The sequence below is a fragment of the Myotis lucifugus genome, unplaced genomic scaffold (assembly GCF_000147115.1).
Source record: "Myotis lucifugus unplaced genomic scaffold, Myoluc2.0 scaffold_147, whole genome shotgun sequence".
In the NCBI taxonomy this organism is placed as follows: Eukaryota; Metazoa; Chordata; class Mammalia; order Chiroptera; family Vespertilionidae; genus Myotis; species Myotis lucifugus.
In genome coordinates, this window is record NW_005871195.1 from 755,586 (window position 1) to 779,986 (window position 24,401).

General features: G+C 38.2%; 1 non-coding gene across 1 annotated transcript; it reads left to right on the forward strand.

The window, feature by feature from the left end:
• The first annotated feature begins 18,396 nt into the window (after positions 1 to 18,396).
• LOC111827294 lies at positions 18,397 to 18,530 on the forward strand. The gene has a single exon (XR_002830792.1). It is a non-coding gene; the product is annotated as a small nucleolar RNA SNORA22 (small nucleolar RNA).
• Positions 18,531 to 24,401: the final 5,871 nt, after the last annotated feature.

The window sequence follows — 24,401 nt, forward strand, 5'->3', positions numbered from 1 at the left end:
TATTGCTACATATATTGTTGTAATTTGAAAATTTTGAGATGGAAGCATCAGATGAAGCACGTAACTAGGGGGATTATGTACTCTGTCTAAGGCCTCTCTTTGAAAATTGTCTTTCATCCAATATTCTTTCCTATAGTTTCACGTTTCTAAGACTTGCTCTCTCCCATCTTTCTTCGACAGCATCCTTTTATGAATATCATCCACATTGCCCATGTGGCCTGAAAATAGGGTAACCCACATTAGGGAACAGGGACAAAAGAGGAGTTCTAGTAGTAGAGCAGGTAAGGGCATGGCCCCTGGTATATCAATGAAATTCCACATCATATCAATTTTTCCAGTGTATTCCTATGATGTTTTCCAATGGAAGAAATATCTGCTGGCTGCCCTGCTGGTTGCTGCTCATTGGCTCAACTAGGTGTTTTTCTTATTGGCTGTATGTGAACTGTGGGTTATGGTTTAGAATGAAGCCACTGGAGCAGCTATGAGCACATTCCAGTGACACACATTCATTACTAGTGACACATTGCTAAAATCACCCTTTCAATTTTATCTTTATAATTAAATATAATTAATAAAGATTGGGAACTGCTCTCTGGAAAAATATAGCAATTCTGAGAACATTTTTTGCTAATATTTTTATTTTCTCTGACTACATTCTACATTTTAAGTAAACTTGTAAGTTCCTGGCATGCTCACTTATAATAACATAATTCATATAAAAAGTGGAATTTTAGTATTGCCTTATGGCAATATTTAAAAGTCAGAATACCTTACATTCCTAGTCCCTGAAATCTCCAAAGAAGCCTGACTCCCACATTGATTTGATCATCACATAGGTGATGCCCAAAGTGGACCCATCATTTACAAAGAAATGGGGAAAGAGAAGGGAAATGAAAGGATGTTAAAACATTTGCCTCTTTGACTTCTGAAATGGTGGGGAAAGCATGGAATTTGAAGATGGGCACCTGGGATGGAAAAAAAAATTCCATCTTTTCTTTATCTTTAAAACTGGGAATAATGACACTTATTCTTCAGGGTTGAAAAGAACCTAAGATGATGCCTCGGACTCTTGAGGCATGCTATAAATGGAAACTATATTCTGCAGCTATATATGAGAATTATTATTCCACAGGTAATACAGTGCAGCTTTTAAGTTCCTACATTAAAGTTAGGCTTTTAATGGGCTACATTCAAATTCCATAGAATGTGCAATTTTTAATTTCTTCCTTGAACTTTCTTCTCCACACTACCAGTGTAATTGGACCCATAAAGAGCCTTACGTGGTGAGCTTAAGCTCCCAAGGCTAATATGTACAACTTTATACAAAAATATTGGTAAGCTTCTTGAGGGCCGATGTCATCTGATATTCTGATTTTGTGATTTTGGTTGAAATTGGAGGAATGTGCTAAGTGATTTTGTAATCATGAGGTAGATTATCCTATATCTCAAATGAACCACAGTATAAACTGCCTATGGGAAAAGGAGTTATCACCAAAGTACACATATTGTTGTCAACATTGAAAGATGGCGACTGATAGAATTTCTCATCTGTGAATATTAGTCAATGTATTTATAGCATTAGTTAATTATGGCTTAAATTGCTTTCATCATTTTTAAAGTGGAGATAACACTGCTATCACTGGTTAGGAGCATGGGCTTTGGGCACTACCGTTAGCTTTAATTATCTGAGGAAGTATAAATGTTAAATAACCTAACATTGAAGATGCACTTTACAAAGTTAAGCTCAGACCATAAAGACAATTTTTTATCTCGATATTCCTTTAATTTATAATGTGTATTTTTCTGCTATTGAAACTCTTCTAAAACAGAATTTCATAATTTTAACCATTTAAAAAAATTTGTAATATTCACTTATATTAATCATCCATAATGTACTTAGTCATTTCTGTATTGCTGGATAGATAGATATTTAGGTTGCTTTTGTCCTTTAATTTTGAAATTTTGGTACTTTAATAATTAATGCTCTATAAGCATCCTGTGCATAAAGTTTTGTTGGTATTTCAGATTATTTTCTTAACAAAATATTGTTGGGAGGAAACTACCTTTTCCCATACGCAGTTTATATTCTGGTTCATTTGAGATGAATTTAAATAAAAGTCACTGATGTTGTAATATATAAAGAGCCATATTGTGTGTGTGTGTGTGTGTGTGTGTGTGTGTGTGTGTGTGTGTATCTTGGCTGACTTTTAGATCTTACATGAAACTTCCCAAATGTTTAGGGTACTAATAAAAATTGTACCCAAACCAGAAACCTATTCTACCACATGTAATAATTTGATATGTTACATTGAAGGTATAGCACATCCATGGTGAAATGAAAGATTACTTGATATTGGTACAACTGGCAAGTTATTTGAAACAATGGCTGACTTATTTTCTTATCTATAGGGAGTGTTTGCCATTTTTTGGCAACTCAACATCTTTTGAACACCCAAGTGTTGTTTAGAAAACTCCCCACATTATAAATTCTGCCTTTCCAAAGTCACAGTTTTGAACTGTTTCCCAGCCTCCTTCAAAGGTAAATCAGACCATGTGAGCTGGGCTTTAGAAATTATATCTGCTAGCTCATGACTCAGATCTTAAAGTAGTACATGAGGAAGTGGGCGATGCTTCAACTCCTTCTTTTGGTAGGGATGATGGCAAAATCATCTTTTTCTTTGTTTGTAATCATGATCCCTGACTGATAAAAAGTAAAAGTAAATCAAATCTAGGAATGAAAAAGCATTTTAATTAAAAAAGGAAGAAATCACAAAAAGAAAGTTAATATATAAAAAGTAAATTATTTCTATCTCTATACATATATGCAACAAATACAACTTGCAATACATTAATTGCTTTATTATATTATAGACTCATAACAGACCTATGACAACACAAATATCGTTACTGAAATCTTGAATTAAATAACAAAGATAGAAGAAATTAATTGCTTTATTATATTATAGACTCATAACAGACCTATGACAACACAAATATCGTTACTGAAATCTTGAATTAAATAACAAAGATAGAAGAAAAGAGAATTATAAAGTAAAAAGACAAATATTTGAGTAAAATGTTCAAACTCATTGAAAAGGAAAGAAATTTAAATTATATTCATGATAAAACATAATTCATTGCCTGCCCAATCGGTAATACTTTTCTTTTTGATATAAATAGCTCATGCTGAGGAGTGTATAGAATACTGACGTACTGCTATATGAATGGAGAGAGTACAACTTGATCTAACATTTTTGGGAAACATTTTAGAAATATATAACAAAATATTAATATTTTATGAACTAGTAGTTTCCTCACAGGAATATCTTGTTAAGAAAATAATCTGAAATACCAACAAAATTTTATGCACAGAATGCTTATGCAGCATTAATTATTAAAGTACCAAAATTTCAAAATTAAAGGACAAAAGCTACTTAAATATCTATCCAGCAATAGAGAAATGGCTAAGTACATTATGAATGATTAATATAAGTGAATATTACAAAATTTTTTAAATGGTTAAAATTATAAAATTCTGTTTTGGAAGAGTTTCCAAAACCAGAAAAATACACATTATAAATTAAAGGAATATCGAGATAAAAAAATTGTCTTTATGGTCTGAGCTTAACTTTGTAAAATAGAGAGGAAAAAGGTGGGAAGGATGTTAGCAATCAATTCCTCTGGGGATAATTTGGTATAATTTTTTCCATGTTTTATGTATTTATACTTGCAAATTAAATTTTTTGTAATTAAGAAAAATGTCCTCTAAAATAATTTTGTCCACAAGAACAACTGCTTTGACTAAATTTGGTTTAAAAATAAAATGTTAAACAGCCCTTGTTGGAAATAACTTGTTTGATGGAAAAATTTGTTTTTCACTTTTCTGCTGCCAAGATAATTTCTTTTAGACAATGCTTTTATCTTGTGCCCTTTTAAGAAACCTCACTGGCTCCCTGTTTCTTATGTCTTCAAGTATAAATCTATTTGATGGCTTTCAAGGCCTTCCATAATGTTGCTCCATGCAAATTATTTCCTCTTTGCCTTCTTCTTTTCTAGATTCCAACATGTATTGAAATCACCCTTGACATCCCATACTTGCTCATAAAACACACACACACACACACACACACACACACACACACACACACTGCTCAGTAGTCTGACAACAATCATATTAACCATTTATTCATTCATTCAACAAATATCTGAATCTTTCCCATGGACCAGGTACTATTATAGGTTCTGGGGATACAGAGTTGAAAAAGATCAAAAGCCTGCTTCCCATTGAAATTTTTGCCCAGAGGAAAATTTATTTAGCATTAAATCTCTAAAGGCCATGAGGGAGATAGACTCTTCTACAAATATAAGGTCTAGACTTAGGACTTAACTGTGGCACCAAAATTCTGCATATTGGGTCAAATTAATCTAGTACTTTGGAGAAAAGAAAATCTTCACTTATTTCATCCTTGGTTACTGCATCTTCCCCAATATTTACAATAAATTACTACATAAAGTCTACTATTATATGTGTTATAAAGAAAATGCTATTGAGAGAATTATTCCTTTATCCTGATCTGTTCTACCTTGAAAGTTTTATGTGCCAATCTTATTTTAAAATGTATTACCAAAGAAAGTTTTAGTCCCTCTGAGGATTTAGTTTGCCTTGTCCTCTCTGATATGAATAAAGTTATGACACATCCTCTTTCCCTTTTTGCCCTGACAACCAGGAAGATCAGTGCTATAATATTCAGCTTTAGTGATTTCTACAAACATTGGCATACTTGCATAGTTATTATGTTAACATACTAATTTCTTTAATTTCTAAGTATATTACTTTCTTGTATTGCCTGTAACTTCTTTCCTGTGGAAAGAGAAAAGGGTGTCATTGAGATGCTGCCTGCTGGAGGATTGAGGTACTCATCCTCAGCTGCTTAGAATTGCTGTAGCCAATGGCTGTCAACTGTGTCTCTTTTTGGTAATTGCCCTTAGTCAAAAAGAGCCTCCTTTCTAAGGCTATGTCCCCATTACTGGGACAGCCCACATCCAACACGTGGTTGAGTGAGGCAGGAATATAAAGACCCCAATCCTTTTTTCTCAAGGGAGGATAATGCTGAAGGCCCTCCCAGTTGGCATCTTCCTCAGCCCAACCCTGCAAGTGTGTTCCCTAGAGAATTCACCAATGCATCTCATTCTTGCAAATTCTGTCTCAGTATCTGTTTCCTAGGATATCATACCTACAATAACTATAATGGTAATATTTCCTATTTGTTGCCATAAGTATCCTCTACCAAGTCAGGTCAATAGCCTGGCTACCCTGAGCCCCATATGTCACATTATATCCATGAGAACACCATTGGTTATTGATCTCCATTTTGCCATGACCTTCAGAGAATTGGAACCACACTTCTTAGTACTTCATTCTTTATTGACTTCTATTATTCACCATTGTTTCAGAATGTTATAGCCACATGGTTGTACTTGACACCCCTTCTCACTGATCTACACATTTTTTTTGCATTCATGATAAGCTCTCAAGTATTAAAAACATTGGCAATGATCTTGGAGAGATTAGTTGCCCTTATAACTATTGTTCTACTTACTCATTCACTTTTTGCTTGTATCATTACTTGTGCAGAAAATATGATTTCATTGTCTGGAAATTTTAATCTTATATTTATAAGAGGCAAAGCTCTAGTCCATACATGGCCATTTGTGGGGTAGCTTGAGAATTATGATCTCCATTGTGCCTATAAATAGAATCAAGGTTGTTCAGTTGCTAGGGCTTCCAAAACAAAGTAGCCTTAATTTGGTAGCTTACAATAACAAACATGTATTCTCCCACGGTTCTGGAGGCCAGAAGTCCAAAGTCAAGGGGTTGCAGAGCCTTGCTCTCTCTCACGTCTGTAGGGAAGGATCCTTCTGTGCTTCTCCCTAGTTTCTCGTGGTTGCTGGCAATCCCTAGAGTTCCTTGACTTGTGAAACAAACCATCACTCCAATTTCTGCATCTATGATCAGATGGCTTTCTCCCAGGTGTCTCTGTGTCCAGATTTCCCTCTTATAAATATACTGATCATATTGAATCAGGACCCACCCTAATCCAGTGTGACCACATCTAAGCCTAATCACATCATCAAAGATCCTTTTGCCACATAAGGTCATATTCACAGGTATCAGGAGTTAGGAATTGAACATATCTTTTTGAAGGACACAAGTCAACCCACAACAAAGGTGTTCCTTGCTCTGCTCTCCCTGACCCAACAAGACCAATATGACAGAAGTTACCATAACACTAAGCATCTTCAGTTGAGTAAAATTACTTTTATTTATTTATTGAGATATGGCACCATGCTTAGGAAAAGTTCACAGTGTGGTATATTAAATACCAGTAGAACCACTGCTATAGGTATTGGACATGCCATCTCTGTTTATTTGATGCTCTCTTCATCTATATCTCTTCCTGTGCCTGGCCTTCCTTTTCCTACAATGTGCAGGGTGCAACATTTGGCAAAATTCTATAATCTCCTCTCACCAAAGTGTACCTTTTATCTTTCTTTTTCTGTCAAAACTTTCATGTCCTGTTTATCAATGTTCATGACTGAGCAAAATGGTGAGAGTCCTTCTAATGGCTCCTCATCTTCTAAAATAAAATAAATGGGGAACATTAATTCTGGAAGATAATAAGAGATATTTTTAAAAGTATAGAATGAAAGTTCTCCACAGAAAAATACATTTAGAAAATATTGTATACTAAGCTTCCTCTTCCAAATTTGCAAGGTATTTAGAAAATTTAGGTTATGAGAATTCCCACAAGCAAACAAAAGTAAACCAACAAAACATGTTTATCTTGATTTAAAACAGCATTACCAAAATGTATTTAATCATCAAACATACTGAGGAGAGCCACAGTGTGGAACATTTTCATAGCCTCTCTCTGGGGAATGAAATACAATTGTCATCATCTTGCTATTTCTCTCCAGAAGGCTTTTCTAGATTAGCCTGTCACCCAAACTGATTTCAGGCAATAGGGAGATACCACTGGTGTCTAAGGGAATGGATCATCTTCCAGGATGTATGTTATTTCAGATACAAATCAAAATAAATAAAATGAAATAGGATTATATAACATCATAGAGAGAGTCTTTAAATTTGGGTGGTTATTGAAGGTCTTTCTGTGTTAGTAACCTTTGAACTGAGACTAGAATGACAGGAAGGAGTGAATCATGTTAAGAACCATGGGTATCTTTGTCACAGCAGCAGTTGAAATTTGAACCTAAGAAGTGTAGCTTTGTCCTAGCCAGTTTGGCTCAGTGGATAGAGTGTCAGCCTTCAGACTGAAGGGTCCCAGGTTCCATTCTGGTCAAGGGCACATGCCCAGGTTGTGGGGTTCATCTCCAGTAGGGGGCATTCAGGAGGCAGCCAATCAATGATTCTCTCTCATCATTGATGTTTCTCTCTCTCTCTCTCTCTCTCTCTCTCTCTCTCTCTCTCTCTCCCTTCCTCTCTGAAATATGAGTTTCTTGACTTGTGAAACCATCACTCCAATTTTTGCATCTATGATCAAATGGCTTTCTCCCAATGTACCCAGATTACCTATATACTAGAGGCCCGTTGCAGGAAGATTCCTGCAAGAATAGGGCTTCCTCTGGCCTATTCCTGCAAGAATAGGGCTTTCTGCAGCTCGACAGGCTTTGCTCCCGTCTCCACTGCCTCGCTCCCTCTCGTGTCCGCTGCCTCTGCTCCGCTCCCGTATCCACTGCCTCGGCTCTGCTCCCGTGTCTGCTGCCTCGGCTCAGCTCCAGTCTCCGCTACCTTGGCTCCCTCCCTTCTCTGCCACTTTGCTCCCTTCTGCAGCACTTGGCTTCCTTCTACATTGTCTTCAGTCTTTGCTCCATGCCTGCATATGCAAATAGACCGATTGATGGAACAACCGAACAACCAGTCTCTATGACATGCGCTGACCACCAGGGGGCATGCTCGCAGAGCATGGCGGGTGTTGGCAGCAGTTGGGAGAGCGTGGAACATGGTTTGCCACAGCAGGATGGTGGAGTAGGTGACCGGTGGTGCCAAAACCAAGGTGGGGTATCGGTTGCTGTCATCAGGGCGAGCCTCTGGTGGTTACTGAAAATTCTTTGCTCCCGTGCACTGTAGTCCCACCCAGTACTTGTACCTGCTGCCAGCGCTGGCCCCACTCGCACCCGCTGCAGGCGTTGGAGCCGCTGCTTTGACAGCGCCTGGCGCTGGTCCCAATCACTTGGCACTGTCAGAGGGTGCCAGCAGCAGCTGCCAGCCCTGTTCGCTCCTGAGGGCTTCTCCACCTCCCCCTGCACTTGAGGGGTGATCTGGGCAGCAGCCACCTCTCTCACCCACTGATGGCGCCGGCCCCACTTGCACCTGCTGCTGGCGACAGCCCTAATCACTCCGTGCTGCCCGTGGGTGCAAGCAGGGCCAGTGCCGTCAGCGCGTGGGAGCGGTGGCAGCGGGAGCGGGGCTGTCAGCAGACAGGGGACCAGGGGCTGCAGCAGTAGGGGCCGGGCAGGGGCACGGAGGATAGGACGAAACCCGCCCCTGTGCCCACCGCAGCCTCGCGGCCCACAGTTCTTTTCAAGGTGCATGAATCCATGCACTAGGCCCCTAGTATCTAAATAAGTCACATTGTGAGGTATAAGGGATTAGGGTTTTAACACATAAGTTTGGCAGGGAGCACACAATTCTACAAATAACACTAATATCTCATCCTCTAATGAAAATCAGTTCTTCACAGCCTTCAAATCCAACTATATCAGCTAACCAACTTCATATTCCCATCCTTAATTATCTGTTGCTTCTACTCACTGCTGATACCACTGACTATATCAACCAAGACTCAACTGTAGATAACAGAAACAACTCTGGCTATTTTAAGCGGGAAGTAAATAGCTTCATATGGGGAATTAGGAGCTTACAATATCCTGGGAAGGGTTGAGGTAGCAGGTTCCTGTCTGGGCATCTAGAAATGACCCCTAGAACAATCCTATATAATAAAAGGCTGATATGCAAATTTTCCCCTCAGGGGTTTGACTGACCAGGAGTTCAACCACCTGCTATGACATGTGCTGACCACCAGGGGGTGGTGGAAAATGAAGGAAGGCCCTGGCTGGCAGCCGACAGCCAGCAGCTGGGGGAAGGAAGGCCTCAATTGGCCCTGATTGCTGGCCAGGCCTAGAGACCCTACCTGTGCACTAATTTCGTGCACCAGGCTTCTAGTATATACCGTATATAAAAAGAAGTGTGGCTTCACTAAGACTACATTACACTCCTTCATGGGATGGGGAATGGACCACTCAGGATCTTCACACTGCTCAGGCACCAGAAATATGATGACTTTGTGAATAATATACTTTTCATTATATCTCCTAACCTCTCTTCCTGTTATGGAGGAAAGTTATTGATTTTTCTGTATATTTACTTTGCAATTGGGTAACTTACTGGGTTCACTTATTAGTTGTAATAGCTTTTCAGTGATGCTCTCTGAGTTTTCTAGGTGTACAATTGTAGCATCTATAAATAAGAACACTTTTTCTTCCTTTATTCCTATTGTTATACTCCATACAGGTTTCCTGCTTTATTACATTGGGTATAATTTAAGTCTTATTACAAATTCATCGGAATGATGAAATGTTGTGGAATTTTGGAGACTCTATAAGAATCTAAAAAGATTTTCAGGTATAATAATGATTTGGTCTAAATAATGGCATGATAAAATCAATATCTATTAGAGGGGGATTTTATATTAAAAATTGACTAAACTTGGGGATATGGCCTGGGAACACTAAAAGGTTTTGAATTTGAAGCATACAAGTCTAATTGATAATGAACAGGAAGTGGATTCCATTTTAATAGCTGTGGAATTCCACCAATCTATTAATCTGAGAAAAGGTTGCTAGAAAAGAAAATAATTAGAATCTTCCACTTATAAACAGCTCTAAGAATGTGTCTTTAAGAAATACATGTGCACACATACTAGTATGTATGTATATATTATTTTTACAGTTTCTTAATAGTCTGCTATTTGCTCTACTTATACAATATATTATATAAAGATAGAATAATGTTTATCCAATTTATAAAGTAAATTGAAAAACAATATACTGACCCATTCAGCCTTTTAAAACACTGAGAAGGATAATATACTAGTTTTTCAAATTTGTACACTTCAAAATCATAAGAATTGCTCCCAAGGATGTGTTGTAGGGGAGTCTTGATTTAGTTAGTCTGGAGTGGAGCCTAGGGGTTTACATTTTTAGCCATTAGTCCAGGTAATTCTGATGAATTGGTCTACAAACTACACTTCTTTTTTTAAAGAACTTTCCATTTTATTTTTCAGTTACACTTTACATTCAATATTGTTTTGTATTAGTTTCAGGTATATAGCATAGTGGTTGGATAATCATATACTTTACCAAGTCCCCTGATATTTTTAGTATCTACCTGGCACCGTATACAGTTATTACAATATCATTGAGTATATCCCCTGTGCTGTACTTTACATCCTCATGACTATTTTGTAACTACCAATCCATGCTTCTCAATACATTCACCTTTTTCACCAGCCGCCTTCCACTCTGGCAGCCATCAGTCTGTTCTCTGGGTCTGTGAGCACAGACTACACTATCTGAAATCTTGGTCTTGGTCTTTACAGTTTGCGCCAGTCCTTTGAATTTGCGTGTTGCATTTGGTACACATATCAGTGTCATTCACATACCACATCTCACCACCTTCTGATGTGTACCTGAACATTGCATGCTGGTAAATTTGTCCATCTCTTTGTCCATGTGGCTTTGATTTCTGAGAGTGTCCTCATTTGCCTAATCAGATTAACTGCCAGGTTATCCTTCTAAACTCTATTCAGGCTCAGAGGAATCTTGGTTCTCTCTTCCGAGGGAGGTGAGGTTGAGGGACTGCATGCCCCTCACCAGTAGAGGACGCCGCCAAGTCACTCTTTCCGCTCTAGTGGAGCTGGGCCGAAGCACTACAGGTGAGGCAGCTTTTCTATTCATATCTGCAGTCCACAGGCTACGGAAACACTCTATTCTTTGGTGAGATTTCTGTCACAACCAAATGAAGATGAAACAAAAGCAAAAAAAAACCAAAAAAACTTAAAAGTACTTCAATTACACCCACTTATTTTGCTTAGCCTAAAGGAGGAGTCAGAATAATGTTTAGTATGGTCTATTGTATAAAAATAGCAGAAGACACTATATACACATGAGTATTCGGAAATAAAAAGTATGAATGTTCAGAGCTTTTATCTACCTCCAGTACTTATAAAGAAAATGGGGAAGCATAAAAAAATACTCTACCAGTGGGAATGATGATCAACCTGTTTCTGGAATCTGGGACAGATTTCCAGTGAATGCAAGAGCAATAGGGATGGATTAAAAAAAACAACAACAAAAAACTAGTGAATCAGAAATACAGTGTTACCAAACAGCTTGAGCTTGCTTACTTGAAAGTACTTAGAAGTATCCTGTCTATCTCTTATTTAAAACCCAAGTTGCCTAAAACTCAGAGGACTGATTAGCTAGCCTCTGAGATACCTGGAAAGGAAGGGAAGCCTGGAACTAAATCTCCCACATATAAACCTCTGGGGTTGGAACTGAAACACAGAAAGCCAGTAAAAAAAAAAGTCATTGGTAAATTCAGTCTTGACCTTCTGCCTCTGCCTGCGTGCCACACAATCAAGGATTGGCTCTAGAAGGGCCCTCACAGGACCAGATCCTCGGAATTCAACCACGGGCTCTGCATCACACATTATCGTAATGACCGGTTTTAAGAATAAAACAAACTACATAAATATAGCCTGCCGCACCAACCCACCAGCCAACTGAAACATTGCAGAACGAGACAAAGAAAATAGCATCCTGAAGATAACCCTCAAAGAAGCTCTCCCAAGCTGCGTCGGTCATTGGCAGCATCTTCGGGGTAAGTTTACAGTTCTTGGACCCGCTATGATGGAGGCAGAACTCACTTGAATGGAGAAGGTCCAATGATCTGTTTGGAAACACGCTCAGCATATTACCACTTACATAATTTGGAAGGTATTTTTGCAATATATCTTTTTGTGTGTGTGAAAGAAGGGAAGGGCCCCATCTCTTCTTATCCCTCCTGGGTGGTCCTGTTGTTCCTCCTTAGGAGCAGAAAGGGTACAGTGTTTTCTTCTTGCCGAAATCCTAAGTGGAGGCTATTGCTCTGCCTTTATTGTCTATTGCAATCTCAGCACAGCCCCACTCCTACTAGTTTGTGTAAGAGCCCAGCAAGAGGATTTCATTATCTTTCTTCTAAGTGTTGCTTTCCTTGCTTTTCCTCTTTGTTTCTTTTCTCTTTTAAGGGATCTTCATTTTCATTTTACTAGGATGTTGCTTTGAAAACGAAAAAAAAGTGGTATAGTCCTTTAAATGTTTATCTCATTCAGAACACAGAGAGATTAATACACTGAGAGGAAGGATGTGAATTGGGAAAGTTACAACTTGAAAAACTGCAATTGTGGGCGAGAAAAGAGGGAGAGAATGGTAGATAGTGTGAAACAATCCAAGGCGGAACCCTGAAAACCTCTATTCAGACGCAACAAATTGGACATTCTCTTTAGTCTGTCAATCTCCTGTTCTTAGCTCTTATATAGCATCTCTTTTTCCTGATGCTCAGGCTGAAGTATTTCCTCTCATGAAAAGAATGGAGTTTTTCAAACTCAAGAGCCTAATTAGGAACAAGGTTTTCCATCCTTTCACTATTGCCTTGTAAGTTCAGCTTCTCTTCTCTGCGCTATTTACAATAGAGGCATTGACGATAAAGGGTATCACAGCAGGACACGGCCATCATTGGGAATATCGAAATGAGAACTGTGGAGAGAAAATAGACACAAGTTCAAGTACCGCGGTGTCCATTCTTTGTAAGTGTTTTAGTCTAATGAAATAGCACGCAGGCTCATACCATATTGGAACCGCACTCAGTGGATTGTGAAACATCTTAGCACTGTCATTAAATCGCTGTGGCCATATGGAATGCGCCTTCAATTTAGTGTTGGGAAAATGGTCCTCAGTTCCAAATTTTGACACTATTCTTAGAGGCTACTTTTGTTTAGATTTTACTGCTCCTGCTTAAAAGATGGTTTAGAGATGGCTGGAAGAAAAGAAGAATTCTCATGGGAGACAGGTGTTGAATATTAGTTTAAATACATAAAATAGTACTTCTGAAATTTAGTGTGCCTGCAGATGAACTGGAGGGCAAGATTCTTGAACATTGGCACCAGATGTTCTGTAAAGGAGCCCAGCGATTTGCGTTTTCAATATACTTCCTGATGGTGCCAATTCTTCAGGCAAATATGTGGATAACACTTTGAGTAGCAAGGACCCAAGGCACAATGATTTTAGGGAGAATAATAAAAATAGGAGGCCTCTGAAATCTTGAAATTATCCTCGACTCTTTTTAAAAATATGTTTTTATTGATTTGAGAGAGAGAGGAAGGAAGAATGATAGAGAGAGAGAGAAACAGCAATGAGAGATATACATCTATCGCTGTCTCCTGCAGGTCCCATAATGGGGACTGAGCCCTCAACCTGGGCATGTGCCCTAACTGGGAATTGAACTGGGCACCTCTTGGTTTACAGGTTGATGCTCAACCACTGTGCAACACTGGCTTTCTTTTACATGTATGCTACTCCCTTGAACTCTCTCACCTTCTGCCACGATTTCCAATCACTTGTAGACTGGTCTTATGGATTCTACCGTCCAATTACCTCTTTAGTTTACCCCCCTCCAACCCCCCCAGTATTTCTAATCCCCAATTTAATTCAAACCCTGAATACTTTTTGGCTTGGATCTTCAATGTATCTTGAGTGATTCCCCTAGACTCCAGTCTTATCTCAATTTAATTTAGCATCATATAACTTTATTTTTAAAATAAAATCTGATTTAATTTTTCCTCTGATTAACCCTTTGAGTGCCAACCAATATCCTAGGAACTATGCTAAAATTGCCAAGGCATTTTTGCTGATTTTACAGCAGTTTAGGAAAAAAATTATGAATCGCAAGTAAATGAAGTTACATATTCAATATCTTCCACAAAATCGTCATCTTCACAGCAAGAATTGGCACATTTAGCAATATCATCATCACTAATAAAAGCAGACTTAGAACTGGACACTGCAGGAGGAGCGCGATCATGCTCCCTGGCACTCTAGGGGTTAAAATGGGACAAAGGCCTTCAATTCTCTTCAAAGTGAAGTCCAAGCTGCTTAGCATCACATATTAGGCCTTCCTGATGTCTCCCTCATCCATCTGTCCAGTTTTCTCTCCAACAAATCCCCATCCCATCCCCTAGAAACAATGTTTGTTATCGGACAGCCATGTTGAGCTACTAGTGGATTCCTGATGGGTTGGAATTTCCATTCATCCTTCAAAATCCAACTCAGGCATAATTCCTCTGTGAAATTTTCCAAGGCTCTGCAGACAGCCAACTGCATGAAACATGCCCATTCTAGGGCCACATGTCAACTTGTAATAATCATTTGTTTATTTTCTTCTGTAAAATACTGTGATTTCGTTGAAAGCAGGGTTCAAAATGCTACAGCATCCAGCACAATGATGTTTGCTCAAATTGATTTTAAGATAGATTAAACGACATTTGAAGATTTCTATTTTTTACATATGGAGGGAAGAGAGGAAAGATAAATTGTGTCAAAGCCTCTAAAATAGGGCTACTGAGTGATGTGATGATGTCTTGCAAAAATGAGAGAATTCAGTCAAATAGGATTTCAGGCTTGTTCAGAGGCTTATGCCACTCACTGTCAGGACCAGGGACATTTTTAAACCAATGAGTGTGTCTGTCTATCTGTGTTTCAAGCCTTATGCCTAAATTTGTTTAAATACTCAGTACAAATATCACCAGTTGCATATAGAGCATGCAAATTGCTAATACATGGGTTATTTTATTCCAGCTGTGCAATGCTTTAAAAAATGACTGAATATCCTTTACCTCATTAAACATGAAGCCTGGAGCAAGTCTGAAGATTTATAAAGTATCTCTGTTCCTATTTTCCAGGAAGAAAAAAGAAACTGTGAAGTACAACATGACAGACATTTCCTCTTTTCCCATTTTCTATATGTACACATCAACCAGAGCCATGGAAACCTAGGTGACCATAAAGCTCCAGTATATTCTTTCCCATCTCGAAGGCCACAGGCACCTCTTAAAGATTTCAGCTTTAAGGGGGGAATAAGGGTTAAAGCTAAACAGTGCTGGCTCCACACACTACATGAATGAGCCAAGGAAAAGATTGGTAACATGAGTTTAAAATGACAAGAGTAGGAAAGCACTAGACCCCGAGAGAGCCCCAAGACAGGTAGGTAAGGTGGTGCTTTGATAAATGCTACTTTCAGAAATGTGTGAGCAGAAATTTTGGTTCTTTGTATGGCTCTAAGGCAATCTATGGGGGTCTCTCAGCACACATGCCATTTATTTTTATATTTTACTAGAGGCCTGGTGCATGAAAATTCATGCACTGGGGGGTCCCTCAGCTTGGCCTGCCCCCTCTCACAGTATGGGAGCCCTCAGGGGTGGGAGGCAACCCAGTGATCAGGGGAAGGCGATACCCCCATCTCACCTCTGCTGCTGCCACTGCCAGCAGTGCAAGCCTCGGCTGGCCCTTGTTACCTGAGTCTCGGGTGGCCCTGGGTGGCTGGGAAGCCAACAGCGGAGGTTTGCCTGTGCCTCAGGCTGGCCCTGGGTGGTTGGGGGACTGGGCACCACCATCTTGTGGCTGTGGATGCTACCATCTTTGAGGGCATGGCAGTCAATTAGCATATTCCCTCCTTATTGGCTGTGGGTGCTGCCATCTTTGAGGGCGGGGAAGTCAATTAACATATTTCCTACTTATTGGCTGTGGTTGCTGCCATCTTTGAGGGCGGGGCAGTCAATAAGCATAATCCTTCCTTATTGGCTGTGGGTGCCACCATCTTTGCAACTGCATGAGGGTCAATTAGCATATTCCCTCTTTATTAGATAGGATTATAACTGAAATTGTTATAAAAGAATGACTCACTTAATCTCTCTATCTGGCTTCTATATATTAAGGCGCTTTGCTTGCTTCATGGGCTCAGGTCTGAGAGGGCCAGAAAGGAAGAGGGAGTTTTTGAGCTGATTCTGGGCTCTGATTTCCTACAAAGCTCAGTCAGGCATGAGCTAGCCACACCAACATTGCCCAATGTAATTGGGAAGTATCCCATTTCCTCTGGTTGATTTTACCTGAATCCTCTTTCTAAACCTCCTTCTCTCAATCCTTACTTTCATATATACCTCAGGAACAAATTCACACCTCCAAAGGTTCCTTACGGTAGCTAGGTCCTTCCCATTGGTGAATACACCAACAGTCGTAACCTTTGAAAGTGTACTGAGCTCATGATTGTGAGGGAAATCAAGAGAACAGAGCTCACCCAGTTCAATTTTGTTGTCTATTTCAGGAACTGTAACATCCACATGGCGAAGCAGGGTTCAAAATGCAATGTGTATAGTATCTAGAGTCAATGATGTTACTCAATTAAATTGATGTGAACAGAGATTAAATCACATTTGAAGTTTTCCATTTGTGCTTTTACCTGTGGCTCCAATGGCCATGGATCATTTATGTGATTCTTGCCAAGAGTGGGCTATGCAGGCCCAGCAAGGACAGGGGCCAAGGTGAAGGCCGAGTTGACAAGAGGGTTCAGAGGAGCCTGACTAAAGTTTGGTCAAAGAAAGAATCTTTGTCAGTGGTATATAAACATGTTATATTATTCAGTCTTACAAAGAAAGGAAATTCTCATACATACTTCAACATAGATGAACCTTGAGGTCATTATGCTCAGTGATAAAAAGCCATTATTTTTTAAAAAAGAAAAATACTGGCCAAAACCGGTTTGGCTCAGTGGATAGAGCGTCGGCCTGCGGACTGAAAGGTCCCGGGTTCAATTCCGGTCAAGGGCATGTACCTGGGTTGCAGGCACATCCCCAGTAGGAGATGTGCAGGAGGCAGCTGATCGATGTTTCTCTCTCATCGATGTTTCTAACTCTCTATCTCTCTTCCTTCCTCTCTGTAAAAAATCAATAAAATATATTTAAAAAAAAGAAAAAAGAAAAATACTGTATGATTCCACTTATATGAAATAGAGTAGTCAAATTCATGAAGACAGAGGTAGAATGCTGGTTCTCAGGCATGGGTAGGAGGAAATGAGGAGTTGTTATTTAATAGGTATAGATTTTCATTTCTGCAAAAGGAAAGAATTCTATAGATTGACACATGCACAACAGTGTGAATGTACTTATCACTATTGAATTGTATATTTAAAATGGTTAAGATGGTAAATTGTGTTATATTTATTTTATCCTAATTTCAAATACATTTAAAAGTTTTATTAGCAGTGTACACACTGCTCATTGCTATCCATCACCAATGAGATTTCAGAAAAGTTTGAGCCTTAAAACAGCTCCTGTGAAAGTCATCAATGTGACCTACATTGAAATTCATTGTTTCTGAAATGTATTTACTTTAATTGAATTTTATAAATTCTGGATGCTTTTTTAAAAAAAAAATCTGTTGGAATACTGTAATCAAGTAAATGGAATCCACAAAGCTTCAGCTTGACAGTTTTATTGAATTATCATTATTGAAAACAAAATTTGCAAATGAGAAATCATTGACATTAATTGAAACAAAATCAAAATAGGAATTTAGCAAATTAAATAATGTGTGCTCAAATAATATGTAGGATGTAATTTTAAATTCCCTATTTGTGCTTTGGAACACCTTAAGTTGGTGAAAGACTATGCAATAAAGTTGTCATTGTTCCTTGCTTACACTGATATTTAATAACAGAACAAAATTAAATTGATGAGGCATAATTTTGCAGCACCTAATTTCAAAACATTAAAATGTGGATAAATTACTTGATGAGTCTGAATGCATCAAAATATTGTTGAAGAAAATATACTCTGAATGGAGAAATAAAGAACCTGTGAGAATATTTAAGTTTAAATTTATACAACATAATCTAGAAAGATAGATTTGCAAAAAATTTTTATTTAGCAGAATTTTCTGAGTTTACCAGTTATCTCAGTGTGTATAGAAAGAATAGTCTCTCAAATATAATTTATTGTGGTCTACACAGAATAAGCAAGTTGTCAACTAAATAGTTTAATGGGAAAATCATGATTTTTTTTCAAACTCTAAAATGTATTTTGGGAGATACTATTATCCTAAGTGCTTCTATCATATTTTTACTCATATTTTCATCAAAATCCTTAGCTGTCATTTACCAGGTTTAAATGTTGGGCAAGTGATTTAATTAAAACAATACTCAATTTCTTCTTCTTAAAAATGTTTTTATTGCACAGTGAACACCCAAGTGTTCTTTATAGTTCCCTTGGCTTTGACTCTGTGCTAGAGCAATGTCTGTTCTTTTCCTCTGCATTGAAAGGACTGTTTAACCTTTTAAATGTATTCATAAAGTTAGCACATTATAAGAAAAAAATGTTTTTAAATTACCTTGAAATTTAGTTGTGTTGCTTAGAAATGATTTATATATACTTCTTATTTAGTGGGTTAAACGCAGGACTGTCTGATTCTAAGAACTCCCACCCCCCTACTACATATAAAAGCTTATTTATTATAATGTAATTTTTGATTGTATTCCGAAAATGTTATTTATTGTCATAGAAATTTGAATTTAACATAATTTCCACATGATGCAAGATATATTTTTTAAATTTCCCCCACAATTTAAAACATTAGCAAATATAGGTCAGCAAATGATATTGCTAAATTGTACTGCATTATAATTGGAGTGGAGCTGAGGGATGAATGGGTATCAATGAGAGATGATAAATACTGGCTGGGGGAGGGAGAGGGACAGAGAGAGATAGTGATAGAGGTGAGAGATAGAGAGAAAGAAAGAAAGAAAAGGGGAGAGAGAGGGAGAGAGAGAGAGAGAGAGAGAGGACTATGTATGGCCTTTGGCTTTCCTCCTCTTGGAAAAGTAGTCCAAGCCAATTAGGTCTAAAAGCAAAATACAATAACTCTAGCTGACACTTAAGGATACACACACACACACACAAATTGATCCTATAATTCTCTCACTAACTAGAGTTAGTGTGCATTAGGAGTCAGCAAACTGCAGACCTTGTCCAAATCCAACCTGCCACCTATTTTTGTATGGCCTGTAAGATAAAAATATTTTCACATCTTTAAATTGCTGATAAAATTCAAAGAAAAATGATATTTGTGGCATGTGAAAATTAAATGAAATTCAAATCTCCATGATTATACACGAACTTTTTGGCAGCACAGCCACACCAACTTGTTTACATGTTTGTTTTGGCTGCTTTTGTGCCACAAGGCAGTTAGGTAGTTGTGACAGAGACTGTGTGGTCTGTAAGCCTAAAATACTCAGAGTCTGGCCCTGGTGTTTGGTGTCTCCTGGGCCATAGCCACACTCTTTTTCACGATTCAAACTATGCTTTAGACCAGGGGTGGGCAAACTTTTTGACTCGAGGGCCACAATGGGTTCTTAAACTGGACCGGAGGGCCGGAACAAAAGCATGGATGGAGTGTTTGTGTGAACTAATATAAATTCAAAGTAAACATCATTACATAAAAGGGTACAGTCTTTTTTTTTTTTAGTTTTATTCATTTCAAACGGACCGGATCCAGCCCGCGGACCGTAGTTTGCCCACGGCTGCTTGAGACTTTTCACAGACTTTGGACACCTGTGACTCATTTCTAGTGTCCAAGGAGAGGCTTTGAAGGAAAGTGCTGGAGTTTCTGTCTGAGAAGTGACATCAATAAAGTTGTTTCAGCGTCAGCAGCTCTAGGAACACAGTTTCCTGTTTCCCACTCGGGCCAAATTAACAAACATCTAAGTAGGTTGCACTATGTCCTGCTTTGTGCCTACAACATCCTGGTAATTATCAAATAGCCTCATTAAGCACATTTGTTCTCTATCATACACTTCCAGCTTCTTATTAATTGTGGTCTCACTTGTCTGCGCTGAGCCGTTCTGGGGATTCCTCTCCTTATCTTGTTATATCTAATGTCTTGCTGAGCTGTACCTGGAGGTTAACACTGAGCTGAACAGCAGGGTGGGTCAAACATAATTTCCAAAAAACACCCCCCTGTAGCAATGATTTTTCACGGAGCTATGGGATCTTCATTCAACCCATTGCTATATCCCAAAGAAGGCTTTCTGTTGCTTTGCTTCTTTCTAAGAATTTGTCCTTTTTGCTGATTTCAGCATTCAATCATCTTCTGTTTTTTTCTTTTCTTTTTATATGCCCCTTCTTAGTCTTTAAAACATACATATATATATATATATATATATATATATATATATACACACATATACATGTATATATATGTATATATGTGTATATATATACACATATATACATATATATATATATACATGTATATATATTTCAGAGAGGAAGGGAGAGGGAAAGAGAGATAGAAACATCAATGATGAGAGAGAATTATTGATTGGCTGCCTTCTGCATGGCCCACACTGGGGATTGAGCCTGCAACTCAGGCATATGCCTTGATGGGAATCAAACCATGACCCCCTGGTTCATAGGTTGATGTTCAACCACTAGCCACACCGAGCAGACCCTTCTTAGTCTTTATAAAAAACAGTAAACATAATTTTAACTGATTTAATTTTAAGGAGTTTTATTGAAGTATAATAGACATACAAAGGACTACACCTATTTAATGTACACAACTTGATGAGTTGGACATCTGCAAACACCTGCAGGAGCCTAACTGCTATCGAGGTAGGAGACAGTTAACAAGTGCAGAGTATCCACGTGTCCCTTGGTTTTTGCCTTTTTGCATGGGGACTTGTTATTCAATGGATATGAAGTTACATTTATGGTAGAGAATAAGGTCTAGAGATATGTTCAACATAGTGATGACCATGGTTAACAGTGCAGTTATGTGCACTTCAAAATTGGTTAAGAGGATAGATCTCGTGGTAAGTGCTTTCAACACACACACACACACACACACACACACACACACACCTACCTCCTGAGATGTATGTTTAAACACAGTAGGGTGAAAGGAAGAAGCTTAGAATAATCCAATTTCCTATTGTAATGACTAAGGTGAGCACCTCACCCTCATGATTGTTTGCACTTTAACACAGGTGTCTGTATTTTGCTTACATTGGCTCACAGCTTCTCAGCTGCACCCTCAGTAAAGGCAGCATCTGCACAGCTCACAGTCAAGTAGAGACTCGGTATTATGAAATGCTGAATTAGGGAAAACATGGAAGAATAATTTCCCTCCAGCTAATTCTCAACTGCCTTTTGTCCTGCTTCACATTTTTATGGACCTGACTGTCCAGTGAAGTTCATGCCTTCACGAGTTTGCCTGAGTATGTGAGGAAGACAGGAGGCAGGGCTCATCCAGCTGACAGCATCCTGAAACAGTGACATCAGTTGTTTTGACTACTGTTGGTCAAGTCAGTTTATTCTGATCCTGATATTAGTTGACATCACGTGTGAATATATCATGGGGGGGTATAGTTCACAAGCTGATCCAGTTCTGATCCAGAAACTTCTCTGGGAGAATAATTCTAGGTGAATCCATCTATTGTGTCTTTGCTTAGCCTCAGGAGTAAATGTATTGACATGTACATGTTTGTTCGAACATTTACTGAGCACCAGTGATAAGTTAAGGTCTCAGATACAATTAAGACATCTTTAATCCCCTCAAATGTTCAGAGTCTAGTACAGAAACAGGCTTATAAATCACTCTACAAGCAGATAGACCACATGCTATGACCTATGTGCCCTGTTTGCCCTTTTGGTTCAAAGCACTTTACGTGAATTCTTTAGTCCATGATTATATCTAATTATCCCCATTTTATAAATGAGACACAGAATAACTCATACAAGGTCATAGTAAGTAGTGGTGTCAGGATTCACACCCACTGAATCCAACCTCAGTCTCTTCTCTTAACCACTACCCTATACCAGTTATGGCGAACCTATGACACACGTGTCAGAGGTGACATGTGAACTCATTTTTTTGGTTGATTTTTCTTTGTTAAATGGCATTTAAATATATAAAATAAATATCAAAAATATAAGTCTTTGTTTTACTATGGTTGCAAATATAAAAAATTTCTATATGTGACACGGCACCAGAGTTAAGTTAGGGTTTTTCAAAATGCTGACACGCCGAGCTCAAAGGTTCGCCATCACTGCCCTATACTCTCTCTCATGAGTGTTGTAACTCGATCTCCTTTACTGCTGGCAGGAAAGACCCATGTAGATTTTGCTTTTCCTCACCTCCCTATGTGCAGTGTAGCAACACTGCATAATACTTCTGATAGCTGTCAAAGAGAGTAACCAATTAAAATGGAAGAAAATATCAGTTTCCACTTTGCAGAGTAGATCCTTAAAATAACATTTTATCTCACATCTCTGACGTTGCATTTAAAGAGGCAGGCCAGACGTCTGGAAAGAGGTTAGTCTTTTTTAAGGCATCTTTAGTTAGGTGTTCGCATCTTGTGTTCCCAGGAGACTTTCTCTCTCCTGCCCCCACAGCCCTACCCAGAGCCATTTAATGGACATCTAACAACTTGGACAGTTGATGCATCAATTGAGTTGCATCCAGCATATCTCATGGCAGAGAGGCCAGACTTCCTAAGCATGTGAAGGTCCACCCGTGTTGTCACAAATAGCTATATGTTCTTTTTATGATAGAGCAGTATTCTATTGTATATATGTACCACATCTTCTTTATCCAGCTCTCTACTGATGGGCACTTAAGTTGCTTCCATAGATAATACTGATTCTGTCTTAAAGTTGAAGAAACCAACTCAGACCTATTATGATTAAGCCTTCAGAGTGGTATGGTTGTGACGTAGATATGTGTCTTCTTACAATTAAGTTTAAACTACAGTGATCAGGAGCATGGGGCAGGAATTCAGATGATGGGGGATTACACTCAGACTCTAATGCTTATTAGCTCTGAGGCTATCAACATTCCTGTTCAGCATTTCATCTGTGAAATGGAGTAATAATTCCTGTTGACAAATCATTACTCACGTGAAACGTTAGTACAGTATTGGGCAATTTGCAAATGTTCTCCAAATTACTATTTTCTATGGTCAGCTATCTCTCCATTGTCTATAAGTAAGTTAAATTTCCAATTCAGCCTGGAATTAAAGTATTTTAATCTAAAATGACAAACGTGAAATACTCTTTAAAAGTAATACCAATTTCCTTTCATTATTTCAGAACTGAGTAAATTCCCCTTGGCCTTTCATTGGCTCTAAAATATTGAGTTCTTGTTTTTTACTCTAAGAGATGCAGATTTTCATCAGGATTGAATTTGGGGTCATAAGAGGTTATTTTATGATCAATGGTGACATTCACCCCCTCCCTTGCTTTACCATATGATTTTATGAAAAGCTGGTCATATTTAATATTAGTAACAATAAATCTTTGATTTATCATGTGGGACAAATTTGAAAAGAGTAATTCAATGGTACCTATTTTATGTAAGTTCCCTTTACTAGTATATCTTAACAGTGCTTAAAATGCCTACTGTATACTAGTATTCTGGTGGTCATTAATGGAATTTACTTCTGTGTTTCTGAAAGACTTTCTCTAGACTAGAGCAAGTATAAGAATCACTTGGGGTCTTGTGATATTGCAGATTCTGATTTTGTAGTTTTGCCTGAAATTCTGCATATCTAACAGGTACCCAAATATTGAGTAACAAGACTTATAATACCTTAAATAAAGAGCTTTTAAAATATATGCATTCCTGGGTCCTACTCTTAAAGATTCTTATTTAGTAAGATTGAGATTAGATGTCTATATCTTTAATATCTGCATAGGTAATTTTGTTAATATGCCTTGTTTGGAACTGCCAAAATATATTCTTATTGTGAATGTTTTGATCAATATGGGTCCAGTCTATCTTTGGAGTCTACCCTTATATGCTCTGTTCTTTGTCTATATGGCAGGAACTTACAATTTCTCTGGGTATGCCATCTCTTCATATGCTGTTTCTCTTTCCTTAGAAAAACTTTGTATTCTATTTATTGAGGGAAGGGCTACTTATACTAAAGGACTACTTATACTTAGAGATCCAGTTCTGGTGTAACCTTCTCTGATGTTCTAGTCTAGTGGTCCTGAGATGAGGGTGATTTTGTCTTTCTGCTCCTTTAAAGATAATTGATAATGTCAGAAGATATCTTTGTTGTCATAACTTTGGGGGGTACTGTTGTCATCTACTGGGTAGAGGTCAGTGATGATGGTAAACATTCTACAATATATACAACAGCCCTTACCACAAGGAATCATCTAGCTCAAAAT